Source organism: Taeniopygia guttata, chromosome 5 (assembly GCF_048771995.1).
Source record: "Taeniopygia guttata chromosome 5, bTaeGut7.mat, whole genome shotgun sequence".
Classification (NCBI taxonomy): Eukaryota; Metazoa; Chordata; class Aves; order Passeriformes; family Estrildidae; genus Taeniopygia; species Taeniopygia guttata.
The window spans coordinates 2,252,541-2,268,002 of record NC_133030.1 but is presented as its reverse complement, the minus strand read 5'-3'; the positions used below and the strand labels follow the sequence as shown (position 1 = coordinate 2,268,002).

At 46.9% G+C, this 15,462-nt stretch overlaps 2 long non-coding RNA genes across 5 annotated transcripts; one reads left to right on the top strand and one right to left on the bottom strand.

Annotated features, from left to right (window-relative positions):
- Positions 1 to 1,939: 1,939 nt before the first annotated feature.
- Positions 1,940 to 14,100, bottom strand: LOC121470038 (uncharacterized). 3 transcript variants are annotated; one of them, XR_012056163.1, is made up of 4 exons: positions 13,902 to 14,100; positions 12,342 to 12,416; positions 8,688 to 8,840; positions 6,027 to 7,923 (listed from the first exon to the last, which is right to left on the bottom strand). It is a non-coding gene; the product is annotated as an uncharacterized lncRNA (long non-coding RNA). The 3 variants fall into 3 exon arrangements; XR_012056162.1 differs by lacking the exons at positions 6,027 to 7,923; positions 8,688 to 8,840 and adding an exon at positions 1,940 to 5,389; XR_012056161.1 differs by lacking the exons at positions 6,027 to 7,923; positions 8,688 to 8,840 and having other exon boundaries at positions 10,309 to 12,416.
- On the top strand, positions 5,393 to 7,780 carry LOC121470037 (uncharacterized). 2 transcript variants are annotated; one of them, XR_012056165.1, is made up of 3 exons: positions 5,393 to 6,113; positions 6,410 to 6,535; positions 7,669 to 7,780. It is a non-coding gene; the product is annotated as an uncharacterized lncRNA (long non-coding RNA). The 2 variants fall into 2 exon arrangements; XR_012056164.1 differs by lacking the exon at positions 7,669 to 7,780 and having other exon boundaries at positions 6,410 to 6,882.
- Positions 14,101 to 15,462: the final 1,362 nt, after the last annotated feature.

Here is a 15,462-nt window from a genome sequence, read left to right as displayed (position 1 = left end):
CTGTCTCCATGTCTGTCACCCTTGCTTTCATCCTCAGCCACAGAATTCTTCTACTGTGGGCAGGAAAATTGTTCCCATTTCTCCTGCACTTCTCTGGTTACCTTTTCTCCAAGCCGGGCGGGACCCACGTCAGGAGGCTGCGATCCTCTGTCAGCTCATAGGCAGCTCTGGTGACACGGGCAGCACTTTGTAATATCTCCAGAATACAGCTCTGAAACAGAAAATGCAACTTGTCCTTTTACAGCCAAGATTTTCCCGCCCTTTTTGCCGCCCTCACGGGAAGCTCGGGCGAGCCCGCGGCAGCCGCTCCCAGCATGGCGGGGCTGCAGTGCCGCTCTCTGCCCACGAGGCGGCAGCACCGCCGCCCGCCACAGCCGCGGGCAGGGAAGGCGGCAAAAAAGAACGGGCGCGATCCCCTCCAAAACATCCTGCTCGATAAATGCTCAGCTGCTGTGTGGGACGGGTTTGTCCCGGCACTTGGGGCTCCCCGGGACCGTGTGCCAGGGAATAAAGCCCGCGCCGCGCTCCCAGCTGCGCTGCCGCGGTTCTGTGGGCTGCGCTGGGCTCTGTTTCCCGGGGAGCAGCGGGGTGGGGTCCCTGTGCCACCCCCGGGGGTCGCACGGAGAAGCTGCTCCCGTGGTACGGCCGAGGGTCGGGGGAAACCTGAACAGTCCTGATGGAAACCGCTGGAAAAACAAGTTTGGCTCGGTTTTGACATTTTCCCCCGAACCCCACCTGGTCCAGGTGTTTTGACTTAGGAAACAGGAATAGGAGACAGAAGGGGTAATGGAGAGAAAAATAATTCATTACCCCAAAAGGGACGAGCTTATTTCTATTTATTTCCTGATGCACCTGGAATTATTTGAGTCTCAGGAGGCACCCGGGAGCCTCCTTTTGTGTCCTGGCTGGGGCCGTGTCTATAAAAGGGGTAAAGGATGGAGGGAGGGGGGAGAGGAGCAGTGTTTGGGATCGGTGGGGCCCTGGGGATTTGCCCCTGGAAGCAGCCACCAGTTTCCTGATGGGAGCCCTGGAAACACAGCTCGGAGTCCGTGAGAAATGCGAATACTGCAGCTGGAGTGCTGAGAATGGAGGCTCTGCAGAGAATGTCGTCTGGTGAGTCTCCTGATGGCCCATAGCTAATGCTGTGCTGGCACCAAGTCACCTCATTGCAATTTAAACTCTCTTGAAATACGCTGAAATTACTAACTGGACTACAAAATGCACGTGGGAAGCTTCATGTTCCTAAGGAAATGCTTTAGGGATGTGCAGCTTCTGAACTGCACCAACAATCCCCGCTCCCACAGAAACCTGCTGGGCCGTGGTTCTAGGGCAAGGGTGGCAGAAAAGTGGCACCTTCAGTGCCACCCTAACAGGGATTTCCCTTGGAGCTCTCAGGATCGGGAGGAAATGGTGTTCCTGCCCCTCTGGGAAAGCAGGGAGCGGGATCAGTGCTGCAGCTGTGTCTTTTTCCTGCTCTCTGCAGCTGTTCCAAGGATGCCCTGGAGTGCTCTGGCCCAGGGCAGGATAATCTGTGTTTAGAGCTTCCCCCGTGCCTGGGTGCGCAGCTGGGTCAGTCACTGAGCTCCCGGGGAACCCCTGAGGTTGGAAAAGCCCTTTGTGCTGCTGAAATGGCCCCAGGACAAACCTTCCCAAGCTGGAAGCAAAGCCAGGGGCAGGGAGGGAAATCCAAGAGGGTGGAGGGAAGGGCTTTCTCCCAGGTCTGGACGCCCTCAAGGCAGGGGTGATTTTTAAGTGTTGTTAAATGCTGCAGCAGCTCCCTCCCCATGTGAGAGCTGCCTCAGCTTGGGTGAGTGTGAGGATATCCAGCTCTTCCTTAGGGCTTGGAGCATGGCAGAGCTCATGGTAAATCTTGTTGAAACACTTTTAATATCAAATGCATTAAAACAGAGACTTTGAGGAAATAACATAGAAAAGTCTGTTGCAAGCATAGGTACAAGCTGTCTTTATTAAAGATCCACATTGATGGATGTTTTGTCAAACCACTCTGAGGATTAACCCCTTGTTCTTCTGCTGGTAGGGCAGCAGCTGACCATAGGTCTCGGGGCTTTGTGGAGATTCTTCCCTGGAGCAGGGTCACCCCGTGAGGAAGAGCCACAGAGGTTCAGTTCTTGGAGCAGGTGAGGATCTCTTTCTACTTAGTAATTGCTTTTGCTGGTTTTAGTGTCACAGCTCCAGTGTTCCTTCAGACATTGTGCCCTGCAACAGCACTTGCAGCTCCTGTGCTGGGCAGGCAGCAGTTCTGCTGTGGGAAATGGACTCATAGAAAATTGTCAGTTTGACAGAAGGTTTACATAGTATGTATCTGCATGGAAATTTTGAGATATGCTATGGAATAGGACAGACATTGTTGAGAGAGAAATGGAACTAGAAACAAGTTTTAAAGGATGAGTTTATAAATAAGACTAGATACTTTAGAGAAATAGAACTAGGAAAGATGCATTGTAATAAGATTCATGAGGGAAAATTTTAGATGTTTGGTTTTAAGGTGTTTACAGCATAGTGTAGCAAAAGCTGATAGGCCAAGAAAAGCTTATTGTAATTAGGAAATACTTGGCTTCTGATTGTGATGGTGTGAATTATAACATCTGTATTGTCTCACCCTTCATGTGAGACTGAAAATGGAATAAAAAGTTTTTAAAAAAACTTCTCAGTTGCCCCATCTCTGGGTCAGAAAAGGGCATAATCTGATAAATTGGTGCGTTGTGTGAGGAAGATTTATCTCTCTCAATGTCCCATTCCGTAGCATTTCTAAGTCAGCATTTCTTATCTCAATTTCTGCATACAGATGCACACTGTGAGCCTTCTGTCAAGCTTTGAGAATTCTCTACAAATCCATTTCCCACATTCCGGGCAGGGCTTTCAGTCCCATCAGTGTCCATTTAAATCAAGCTTGTGTCATATTTCCATCAGTCTCTCTGGCCTGGCACCCTGGGTCCCAGGGGACAGAGCTGTCTCAAGGTTCAGTCCCGTCTGTACTGAGTCCTGCCAGCGTTTCCAGCAGCAGCTGCTGGAGGCACCAAGGGCTGCCCTTGGAGCCTGGCTCTCCCCTGGGCTTTTACAGAGCGTTACCAACTCTGCCCTTCAGGATCCAATGGTTATATTGAACACTGATCTACAGCTGGATAGTTCAGCTAGCAGCTCTTAGGCCCAAAACAGGTTTTGTCCCACAAAGACCAGCTGAACTTTCTGAGATAGCACACAGATAATACACTGGACTTTGGGGTTAATAGTTAGCATTGCCAGGTGATTATTGTAAGGTTGAACTGAAGTGATCTTATGGTTGAGAGCTGCATCTTTCCTCCTGCTGGCAGAGGAGGCAGAGCTGGGACAGGGCAGCTCTTCCATTCCTTGGTTCCACCAAATCCTGTGTTTTTCTTCCTGGGGCTACTGTGGCCATGGATTCCCTAAGTTACAGGTAAGAGTTGTGCTGACATTGGAGTCTTGGAGGAAAGCTGGGCTGGAATGTGGCAGGAGAAGATGCTTTATGTGAAATGTGTTCCCGAGGCTGTTACAAGTGCCTGTCTTTTCTGTGTGAAGTTTTAGGGAGGATATTGTTACAAGGTAAATGGTCCTTCATGTGCAAAGTTCTACTTTTGTGTCAAAAAGCCTTGGGAATGCTCAGGGAAGAAGCGTGGGATGTTTGACCTCAGAAATGGGTCCTGTTTGGTATAAAATACCCATTTTTTAGTGGTTTGTGTTTTTTGTGACCTTGGAGGAGTGTGGGGCTGACTAGTCAGCTTGGTGTCTGAGAAGGGGAAGGTGTCTGGGTTCCAGCAGCACTCCCAGGGCTGCTGCTTTGGGTGTGACACAGAACACAGCAATATTCCTGCTGTGCAGAGGTGGCAGGGAGTGGAACAGCAAGTGGCAAAGCTGGGTTTTGCTCCCTAAATCCCAGAACAGCTGGGTTTAAGTTCCATCAGCCAGAGGAGGGAATGAGCCCTGGTGCCAGCCCTCCTGGGGGCACTGGACAGGTCTCACCATTTCTCTGCCATCATTTGCATGGTGTGATTCTCCCTTGAGCAGAGAGGGCAGAAAATGAGGCAGGAGGGGAAGCTAATTTTGTTTCTGCAAACTCCAGGCTTGGGGCAGCTGCAGAGCACTTTGGGTTCAAATAATCCTGCCCAAATACATCAGCTCAAACCTCTCTTGGGCACTTTTGGATCCCTCTGTGCCACTCCTCCTCTGATCTTTTACCTGCGAGGTGTGGGCTCAGAAACATCTGCCTACTGGATGGGTTTTTACACATACAAATTTATTTTCTTAGAAAAGCTATAAGGGTAATGAAAATCTGTGGAGAACAGGTGGTTGGTGCACTAGGTGATGGTAGGTCTTGGGCTTTTCTTCTTTTCTTTAACCTGCTCTTAAGAGGACCCCTAAACTGGAAAACTGAAAGTTTGGGGGTGGGGGGGAAGTTCTTTTCACTTTTTAAGTGTTGCTGTGGGTTTTGGTATGTCAAGTGACCCTACCAAAACAGAATTGGAATAACTGAACTTCAGGACTCTGCACTTAATTCTTTTAATGTGTTTGTGTGGGTGCAGGAAATGCCAAATCCCAGAACAATTCTGTGTCCGCAACATTAAGTGCAACATCTTTAAAGCCAAGTGCTCAGTGTGGGCTTTTCACGTGGATGCAAACGGTCCCAAAGCCGTTCCTGTGCCCCAAAAGGCAGAAGGAGCCTGCCAGAAGCAGCCTTCACTGCCTGTCTGGGATTTCAGTTTGCTGCTGGAGCCTTCCCTCCATCTTCCCTCGGGTTTTTGTGCCAAAGGGGATCTGACCCCGGAGCCACACAGCGCGTCTGTTGCCTTGGTAAGTGCCAATGAAATTTGCCAAGTCTGTCAGGAAAGCAGAACCATCCTGGGGTTTGTTTGGCCAAAGGTGGAACATGAAGATGTCCGTACCAGTGGTGGGTGTGGGTGCTGGCAGTTTTGGGTTGTGCGGTGCCTCTGGTCCCTCAGCAGTCAGGGCACGGCTGAAGCAAGGAGGGAAGCTGCAGGTGAGGGCAATATTGGCTGTTTCTTGCTCCAGAACTGGGAGTGCTGGAAGAACAGCTTTCCTCCTTCTTTCTCTCCTCCCCTGAGCAGAACATTAGGATGGTGCTGCACTAAGCTCTCTCTTTTGTGGGTTGTTGGTTTTTTGTTTTTTGGTTTTTTTTTTTTGGCTTTTTAACGTATTTCTAAGTGGTGCAATGAGGAGCAAGTTGTTGGGTTGCATGACTTCTGACTGACATATCACAGAAATGGGCATACGTGTGTGCACGTGCTTCCTGGCAAATCCAGGTGTGACGTGGAAATCCCAAGTGAGGATGTCCAGCCTCGGCTACACGTGACACAGGCTTCTGAAAATGGAAATGGTTTTGGCAGAGTAGCAGCTGTGAAGCGAAGCAGAATTAAAATGCATGTGAGCAGAAGAACCAAGTGAAATGGTACTTCTGGGTGCTGTGTGCTCCTCTGGCCTCTGCCTGCTGTGAACACTTTGTGTTGCAGCTCGGTGTAGTCCAATTCAGTGTTTGTTTGGTTTGATTTTTGTGTGTAACAAAAACACTGGTCACTTACTCTAAAGAACTTCCCTCCTTTACTGGACACATCCTGGAGTGGGACCAGACTCCCCCTCACCCTGGAGGAATTCCCTGCTCCTCTGGAGAGGGGTGAAGCCAAAGCTTAGGAGCAAAGGCAAACCACCAAACCAGGGGCATTCTATATATATCCAAATAAGGGGCTCTGTCTTCCTGCTTTTCCTGTAGTTCTCCTTCCTGGTTTCACCTGGCCTGGAAGGATGGGCATGGCCTGTATTTGTCATATGAAAATGGTGTTACTAAATCTGTCCAGAGGTTCTGATTACAGACGCTCATTTTCTGCCAGAAAACATTTTCATTTCATTCCTTTCACCCAGGATGGCTCTCTGTGGTCTCAGACAGTGTTCCCTGGGAGGAAGGGCAGCCTTTGCCTCGCCTGCACAGCTCAGGTGGATGTGACAGAACTGGTGTGGCCTGACAAGGCGTGAGCAGCTGTCTGTGCACTGGAGTGCCTTGAAACCTTTCTCTGTGAGGTTTTGGACACGTTTCTCTTTGGGATTTCTTGTGACACATCACCCAGGTGTCCCTTCCTTTGTATAAAGTCCCGTGGTAAAGGATTGAATGACGGACAAGTGGGGCCTGGGATAAAAATGGTTCTGTTAAAATTAGGCTAAGATTGCAATAAGAAAAATGAGCTTCCTTTTAATGTCTGAAATAGTTAGGAATAAAAATGCTGGAAAATGCCACTTTTATATTTGAATTGCTGTCCCCTCTCACGGATAAAACCCCATAGTGAGCAATCACCGCAGAAGTGTGAAAGCCAGGATCCTTTGGCTTCCACAGTGGACTTAATGTTCATTTCCTCCTCTCTTTCAGGACAGGAGAAATCATTAAGCTCCTCCCATCTTTGCCAGAAGCTTCAGTGTTTAAGCAGCCAGAGCCAAGAGGCTTCAGCACCAGGGGTGTGCACTGGAGGGCTCCTGGTCCTGCCCACGCTGTGGGGTAAGTCAGAGGGACGCAGGGTTCCCCTTTTCCTCTCTGCTGGGATTAAGTGCCTCGGGAATGCCATTTCTGACAGCCCAGCCCTACCCCTGTGTGCTGGGAAAGGGCAGCAGGGAAGAGGCAAATGCCAGAGTTCCTTGGGGCTGACGGAGCTGTGGTGTTTGGCTGTGCCCAGGGGGGCAGGCTGGGCATTGTTCGGGCACCCAAGGACTGGTCTGGGGCTGGGAGCCCGGGGAGCCGAGCTCTCGGTGCATTCCCAGCTCTGCCAGCTGCTGCAGGGCTGGGTGCCAGCCTCTGCTGGGGCTGGGGCAGGAGCTGCAGGGGAGGGCTGGCAGGATTTGGGAGCAGAGGGAGGAAAATGAGGAAGGGTGCTGGGCGGCGCTCAGCCTGTGCTGGTGTCAGCGCAGCCGTGCAGGGCGCCGGGATCTGGGGTCAGCTCCGGCTCTCCTGGGGTTCAGGGTGCAAGGTCGGAGGGACTGGGTTTATCTGTGGCTTTCCAGGCCAGCAGGAACAAGGGGAATGTGGTGCCAGAGCTGTGTCCCATCGGGCTGCGCTTCCCTCTGAGCACAGAGTCTGGGCTGAGGGGAGATTGCTGCGAGTGCCCCGTGAGCAATCCAGGGAACTCGGAATTGCATTGCTGCTGGGAACACTGCCTGAGCTCTGCTCAGGCTGTGTCTGCGAGGAGTGGGATTTGGGCTGCAGAGGTGCTGCTGGGCACAGAAAATGGAGTAAATCCTCTCCAGGGACGTGCAGTGAAGGACAGTGCAGCAGGGAAGGGGAGTATTTACAAACTATATCAATATTTCTCCCAAAACTGGGAGAAATGGGGTGGAGCAGAGATGGGGGTGGTCTGGATTTGTCTGGGCCTATTATTCCTTGTGCAAGGTTTTAAATCTGTTGTACAATTTACTCTCCAGTATCTTTCTAACAAAAGCTGACAAATTTAGGTTCAGGGTTAGAAGTTGGGTCCATTCTTGCCAAGGCTGGAGGACTGGGGTGATGACTGCTCTCAACAAAGGTTACCTGTGAATACTGTGTCAGATTTCCCTCAGTGCTGGGCAGGAAAGGTGAGGGTTTGGATCAGGAATTCTGCAAACAAGGCCTGTGTGATGTTGGTTTATTGTGTTTTTCAGGGAGCCAGGGCTGGCACAAGGACTCATGAAGGTGCTGCTCTGGCACCGGAGCTGTTGCCCTGTGGAGCCATTTTAAAGGTGTGATTACAGAACATTTTGGAGGCTATTTCTGAAATTCCATTTGTAGCTGGATCTCGCTCCGAGTGCAGCAGTCCAGGCGAGGGTTCTGATCTCTCCAGACTTGTGCTCACCTTGGTACAGCCCGGGGCTGGAGCAGGTTTTCCAGGGAAGTGGAGATGGCTGAGGATGGGTGCTCTGGAAAGCAGGGTCCCGCTGGGATTTACTTTTGCAAAGCTGCCGTGGAGTTTTTAAAACCAGCAGGAAATTCTAATTCCTGTGGTTTTTGGGGAGGAGGTGCAGGTCACCCTGAGAGCTAGACCAGAACTGGTTTGTGGTAAGGAGTCTGAGGTGTGTAAGTGCCACAGCTGGTATGAGCTGTGTGCTAAACGCAGTCCCAGCCCCAGAGGGAGGCTGATGGGCTCTGCTCATTGCTGTCCCCAGCTGTCCCCAGCCCGCTGCTCCCCCGTGGATCTGCTCTGGATTCGGGCTGTCGGTGCTGGAGCGCCCTGCTCCCTGCAGGGCCCTGCCCCTAACCCACGCAGAGAGAGTCCAAAGTTATCTTTTTTCTTTTTTTTATCACTGTGCTGTTAGCAAGGAAGGGATGGGAGTGCTCTTGGGCTGGGAGCGAGTCACTGCTCAGATAAACACCCGCCTCGGAGGCCATGAGGGTTTAAAGAGCAAGCAGCTGGCTGTAGCTCAGAAGCAGTCACAAGTTCTTTGTTCCAAGGCAGGCCAGAACTTTCTAACCTCAGGGGCAGCTGCCACAGGGTTTATTTTGCTTTTCTAACCCATCACCTTTGCTCAGTTCTGCTGCACTGAGGGTACTTTGTTCAATGGCTTCTGTTATAACTTGTAAACTCTCAGTTTACTCCACACAGCCCCAGCCCTGCCCTGCAAACCCTTCCCCATCGTGCCCACACAGTTTCTCTCTCACTCACTCGGGGCAGGCTCCTACTGACAGCCACAGAAACAGAAGTTATTTTATTATTTTCCTGCTTAATGGCTGTCTTGTATTGGTACATCAATCCCAGCTTCTCCCAAGGCTGCAGATCAAATCTTTCAGTGTCTGTGGGAGTTTCTGGTTTCCCCATTCCCACGCCTCCCCTCTCTTTCTGTATATAAAAAAAAAATTTATTAATGGATTTCTTAAGCATTTGTTGCATATATTAACATAAATAAGGTGTTATCATTATTGTTATTATTATTAAAATGTATACTTTTGTTAAAAAGTTTTTTAATTATGGTGTTAAATTTTATTTATTAAATTGTTATGTTTTAGTAGTTATTATTATTTTTGATATTGCTTAAAGTTGTACATTTTTATAAGTAGATTTTGTGTAGTTAGATAAATTTATACATTTTATTAAAATTTTTATATTTGTGTGTTAATAAAAGAAATTTTATTGCTGTTTTTTTGTAAAACTGCGTGTTTAATATTTAGTGTAAGGGATGTAGAATTAGATTGTTTATTTAGATAATATTTTAATTGATTTAATTGTTTTAGTGTTGTGGAAGTAAAAGGTGGTATAAAAAGTGATGCTACCATTTTTATTTTAAGTTTCAAGGTTTAAAATTACTTCTATATATTGATTACTATTGATGGATAAATTACTTTTCTTTTAAATTGGTAATTATTTTTATATTAAGAGTTAATAATGTAAGAGGTTTTTTTATTATATTGATTATTTGGAATGTTTTTTTATTGGTATATTAAGTAAGTAAGTAAAGAATGGATTTTTTTGAGTAGTGATAGATAAATACAAAGTATTTAAACTTGAAACTTTAGTTAAAGTTATTCAAATGTTTGTTTTAGGTTGGTTAATTGGTAAAGTGATATAATTAAAAGTAAATAAAGTAGATAGAGTAGAAGTATAATACTTGATAGAATTTTATAATTTGTAAGTTATTAAATAAGATATATAGAATATTGATTTTTATATTTATAAAGGAACTTAAAGTTTATAGTTTTTTGTGGGTGTCGTACAAGATAAATAAGTTGCAATTCTTGTGTATTTTACGTTTGTGTAATTTACATTTGTATTTACATAGAGTAATTTATGTTTGTATTTACATTGGTTTTTTATTTGTGGAGTGGTGGGTGTGTTTTTTGTGTGATCTGGTTTTATGTTTCCCATTGAAATTTACTTGGGTTTTTCTACTTGTTGAGATATAAGTAAACTATGTTTTGATATGAAAAATAAAGTATTGTTACATTTTGTTTTATAAAATTGGCAAGAGATTTGCAAGATAATAAGTTATTATTATAACTTTTTAGTTATAAGTATGAAGAAATATAAGAATAAAGTAATGTATGTAGTGAGGAAGAAATTGATAATAATTAGGAATTACTTAGATAATATCTATAATTAGTAACATAGGTTAAATTATATAATTAGTATTAAAAGATTGCACATTATTTTAGAGTTTATAACAGTTGATAAATGTTAAATTAGTGGAAAGTTGGATAATTATGTGTGGATAATGAGTTTTTCAGTTTATTTTAAAAATAAATTTGTTATACTGATAAAGTAAAATTGTTAAGTTAAAATTATTTTATTTTTGATGTAGAAGACACCTGGGTTTGTTGTTAATTATTTTATTTAGGTAGAGTTAGGGTTTGGTTATAGTTTAAATTTTAATTGGTGGATGTTACTTAACAACTATTTTTAAAAACATTATATAAAAATATATTAAGAGTAAAAATGTTAGGATTAAAGATTAATTACATTATTTAATAATTGGATTTTTTTAGAAGTTTTTAAGAATAGAGATGCTTTGAATATAATAAACTTTTTTTTTAAGATTTGAAAGTGGTTATAGACAGGATTGTGAGTTTGGATTTGAATATTGAGAGTGTGAAGGTGGAGGAAATGTATGAAAGACTGAATACTTAAGTGTGAAACTGAAAAATAAATTAATGTTGTAGTTGGATTTTTTATTTAAGTGATTTTGCAATAATAACTGAGGAAAGTGATAAGATGAACAGCTTGAAGGAGGTTTTTAATGAAGTTTCTTTTTTTGAATTTTGAAAAACAATTAAAAGTGTGAGATAACATTAGGTTAAATTATAGTTAGTGTAGAGATTAGTCAACTTGGTTTAAGAGATGCATAAATAGAGAAAAAAAGTAGGATTTAGAAAGTGTATGTGTTTCTTAGATAATTATATAAAGAGATGATAAAGTCTACGAAAGTTGTTTGTAAACATAATACTTTATAAATAATGTTTATTATAAAAATTAATATACTTGTATTATATAATTAGTATAGTAGTAGTAAGAGTTTGAAGAAGTTAGGATAACTTAAAAAATATTTACATATTAAGGAAATAAAGTAAAAATTTTAAAATACTGTAATATTAATAGCAATTACTATTTTTTGGTGTTATTTATAAAAGATAAAAATAGTAGAGATTGTGATGAAGAACAGAATTTTCGATGAAATTGATGATACAATAAACTGTGTTTCTTTTACTTCAGAATAGGTGTTTGTTAGTGGTTTATTTTAGTTGTTTTAATTGGAGTTGTTTTATTTTTCTTAAGAAAATTAACCATATACTTTATAGTTTAGATAAATTATTTTTAATAAAATTTAGGAGAAGTTATATTAAATAACATTTAAATTTAGACTGAATGGATTTTGATAGTAAGGAATAACAAACTTAATTTTAATAGAATATTAAAGTGATAAAAAGAAACTTAATGTATTTAAATATATTAATATTTAATTTTGTTTGATTTTATAAAGACTTAACATATTGTTATTATTTCTGTTATTGTTATTATGTATAAATATTGAAGGTTTTTTAAGTCTTTTGGTTTTGGAGAAATTTTAGATTGTTGAGTTTATGATTATTACTTACATCTTTACAGGTTTTTTTTATTTATTGGGAGATATGTTTCTTAAAAGATTTTTATTTATGTTACATTACAAATGGTGCTAATTTGTATAGTTTTTTTAATATAGGATATTGATTAGATTGTTTTATATTTTTTGTGGGCTTTGACAAATATTTATTTACATGTTTAGGCTTTTCTATATTTGAAGTATGTTTTGATGGCTTTTGTTGTTTTTTTAAGAGTTTTTGATTTAGAATTTGAAGAGTATTTGGTGTTGGAGGAAATAAAGTTTTTGGATATGGTTGAGTTGTATTTTTTATGTTAGTAAGGACTACTTTTGGCACATTATTTTGATGTTTTGTTTGGTTATGGGGAGGGTCTCCTGTTAGATGTGTGAAGTGTGAGATAGGCATTAGGACTCTGTCTAATGGTTTATGAGCCTGTTAGGGAGGAGGTGTTATTTTAAGTCTTATAAAATACACTGAGAATTAGTTAAAATCATGGAAGAAACATTATGGTAATTAAAGGGTGTTATGTTAAAGAGCTATAAATCTTTTTTAATAACTGCTTGACATAAGGTGAGCTTAATCTACTTTTTCTGCCCTAGAAACCATCACACACATCCACATCAATGGCATGACCTCTGCCCACTGCTCCTGTTTCACCCAACCAAAATCAAGAGCAAAAGTTGGTTGGGCTTTAAGAACTTGAAATAACTTGGAAGCAAAATAAATCACGTTTTTCCCCTGTGTTTTTCCTTTCAGATGCTGCACTCACCTCTGGACACACACACTGAGCTCTCACTGCAGGAACCCGTCAGGCCTCGGTGGCTGTGAGTTCATGTTCTTCTCACTGGGGAATTGAAATAATTGCTGGTTAATTGCAGAAATGTTTTCTGGAGCCTTTCCCCTTTTGTGCCCCTGTGCTGTGTGGGACAAGGGCAGAGGAGCCTCAGGCTGGAAAGGGGCAGGAGAAGGCAAAGGGACCCCCTGGTGTCCCCAGGGCTCTGTGGGGAACAGAACGGACACTGTGCGGGCACGGGGAGGTGAGGAGTGACAGTCTGGGGCCAAATCCCAGCTCACCCGCAGGGAAATAAGTGAGGGACATTTTGGAGGGGAAAGCTGAGGCCATGAGTTCACCCAGCCTGGCCAAGTTGTGTTCGCACAAAGTGGCACCGGAGGTGAAGTTCAATCCAGAGCCCACCCTGCTCAACCTCTAAGTCCCAGAATAAATTCTTCAAGCTGCCTGTTGAGGGATTAAAAACACATAAAAACAAAACCAAGAGCAAAACAGAAGGTTCCTGGGAACCCCATTATAGTGTTGTTATAGCCTTTTTAACAGAGGTGTAAGTTTTTTATTACAATACTGCGTTTCTCTGCTGGGATCATTCACTCTGCGGACTGTGGGGATTTTTTGGGTTTGAACTCCCTCCCAGTGGCCCTGACACTGCTCAGGAGCTGGAGGAAAAGCAGAGTCAGCTCTCCTGGCAGGGGCAGGGAGTTTTGCCCAGAGCAGATCCAGCAGCTGCCCACTAGCCCAGCGAGGAGGGATCTGCTTTGGCTCCTGGCTGCTGCAGGGACAGAACGTGTTCAGCTGCTCCAGGTGACATTCCAGCTGCCTCATCTCCCATCCCTGCTCCCGCCCCTCCTGCTCTCAGCTCCCACCCCGCCAGCTGTGCCAAGGGAATTTGTCCCACCAGCAGCAGGGGAAGGACACGAGCTTCCCACCCTGGCACTTGGATTGTCCCTCTGGGGGATGCTGGCTGCTGGGATTTAGATCATCCTGTACATATGGCTGCTGAAATTTCCCAGCCCAGGGGCTTTAGCACAAACATTATTCTCTGTGTGGTGCCCGGATTTGGGGTTCAGTATCAGCTTTGCTAGTTCAGATGAATTATACCCACAGCCCCTAATTCCCTACTGAATTCCTGCTGGAATAACCTGACAGTGCCTCTTGGAGAGTGGAAATTCCCATGCAGAGCTGCCACTTTAACACCAGCTGTGTCAGGAACCAGCAGAGGTTCCAGGGAAGCTCAGTAGGACAAGGACAGGTCTCTGTTCTATAGAACTTGCTATTTAAAACCCTCATCCCCCAGCCCCAGGGATGTCTCTGGGGTCACTTGACAGAGTTCCCTGGAACTCAGCTGATTTCACCCCCCGGAGCTCAGGCTCCAGTTGATATTTTAAAGCAGGACAAGGCGGTGGCTGGATACGTCCCCGGCCTGTGCTGAGGCAGAGCATCTCTCCTGCAGAAGCTCCGCTCCTTTCAGAGCCTCAGCAGCAGCCTCAGGAAAGAGATGCACATCCCTGCTGGCAGCACGCCTCCAGTGGGACCCACCTGTGAGTTTTCCATCACTTCTGCACTTCCAGATGGAAATTTCTAAACATCATCCCACTCAAACCTCTGCTTTCAAGGCATCTCCGAGGCCTATTGCTTGGCATTTAGTATCTGTGAGGGAAGATCGCCTCGGCTCAAGTGCTGCTGGTGGATGATGGCCCCAGGCTGGAAAAGAGGGAGGAGATTTGGGGTGGCTGGGACATACCTGGCAGCTGTGTGGGAGCTCGGGGAGGTCAGAAACAGGGATTGCTGTCAGAGCCCCTCTGCAAACGGCCGTGCCTCCGTTCCCAGGTGATGCCAGCCGCTCCCTGGGGTTCCTCTGGGCTGTCGGTGGCGTCTGTCCGGGCTGAAGCATCCCTGCGCGCCTGTGGGGAGCAGCCCCCGGCCGAGGAGCCACGGGCAGCCCTTCAGCCGCGTCCGTGCCAGCGCTGTCCGGTGCCCCGGTGCCCGTGCCGGGCCGTGCGTTGGGCACGCTGCGAGCCACGGGCCGGGCACGGCAGCTCCTGCCCTGCGGAGCCAAGGGCCGGAGGTGCTCTCTGCCCTCCCGGGGCTCCGGGCTCCTGCAGCCCCGCACCGGGCGCAGGCGGAGCGGGAGCGGCGGCCGCGGAGGAGAGGCCGCTCGGCCGCGGCGCTGCAGCCGCGCTCGTCCGGCGGGGCTCCCCCGGGGATGCGGGCACGGGGAGGGGGAGGCGGGCGCTGCTGCTCGCAGGGGAGCGCGGTGGCCACGGGGCTACCGGGACGAGGGGAGCTCGGCATCCCGCGGGGGCTGCAGGGCGGCTCCGTGTCCGCCCGTGGGCCGGGAGCGGCGGTGCCGATGGGGTCCCAGCCCCGGCACAGCCCCGGCTCCCCGCGGCCACAGCGAGAACGGGACCCGCGTCCCGGAGCGGCTCTACCCGCCCGCGGCGATGCCGGTCCCGATCCCGCCCCGATCCTCCGGCCCCGGCACCCCCACCCTGCCCGCCGAGGAAGGAGCGGCTCTGCCCGGCTCCCACAGCAGACACGGCAGGACCAAGACCCAAATCCCCGAGCCCAGATCCCGATCCCACCTGAGCGCCTCGGACGCCGCGCAGCGCCGGGAGCAGCCCCGATCCGATCTCCGCACGGCGCTCCGAGCGCCGGTCCCGCCGCAGCCCGGCCGAGCATCCCCCGCAGAACGCGGGGCCGGGGCGGATCCGCCGCCATTTACGGGCGGGAGAAAGGGGCGGGGCCAGCACAGGTGCGCGCATGGGCGGGGCCCCAGCGCGCCTGCGCGGGGCGGGGCCGGGGGGATTTAAACGGCGGAAAGGCCCTGGCTGCGCCATTTGCTGCTCGGCGCTCAGTGTTGGGAGCTGTGGTCGGCCGGGTCCTGTGTCTCTTTTTCTCTGTATTCCTTTTCTTCTACGTTTCTTTTCTTTTGTATTTCTTTTTTTCTATACCTTTCCTATCTACCCTCCCCCCCCCAAGCCTCTCTCCTCCCTCCCTCCCTCCCGGGCGGTCCCCCCCTACACTCCCTTTCCTCTCCTCCCTTTCTGTTCCCCTACTCACCCCAACCCTACCCTATCCCTCCATCCTGTCCTTCTTC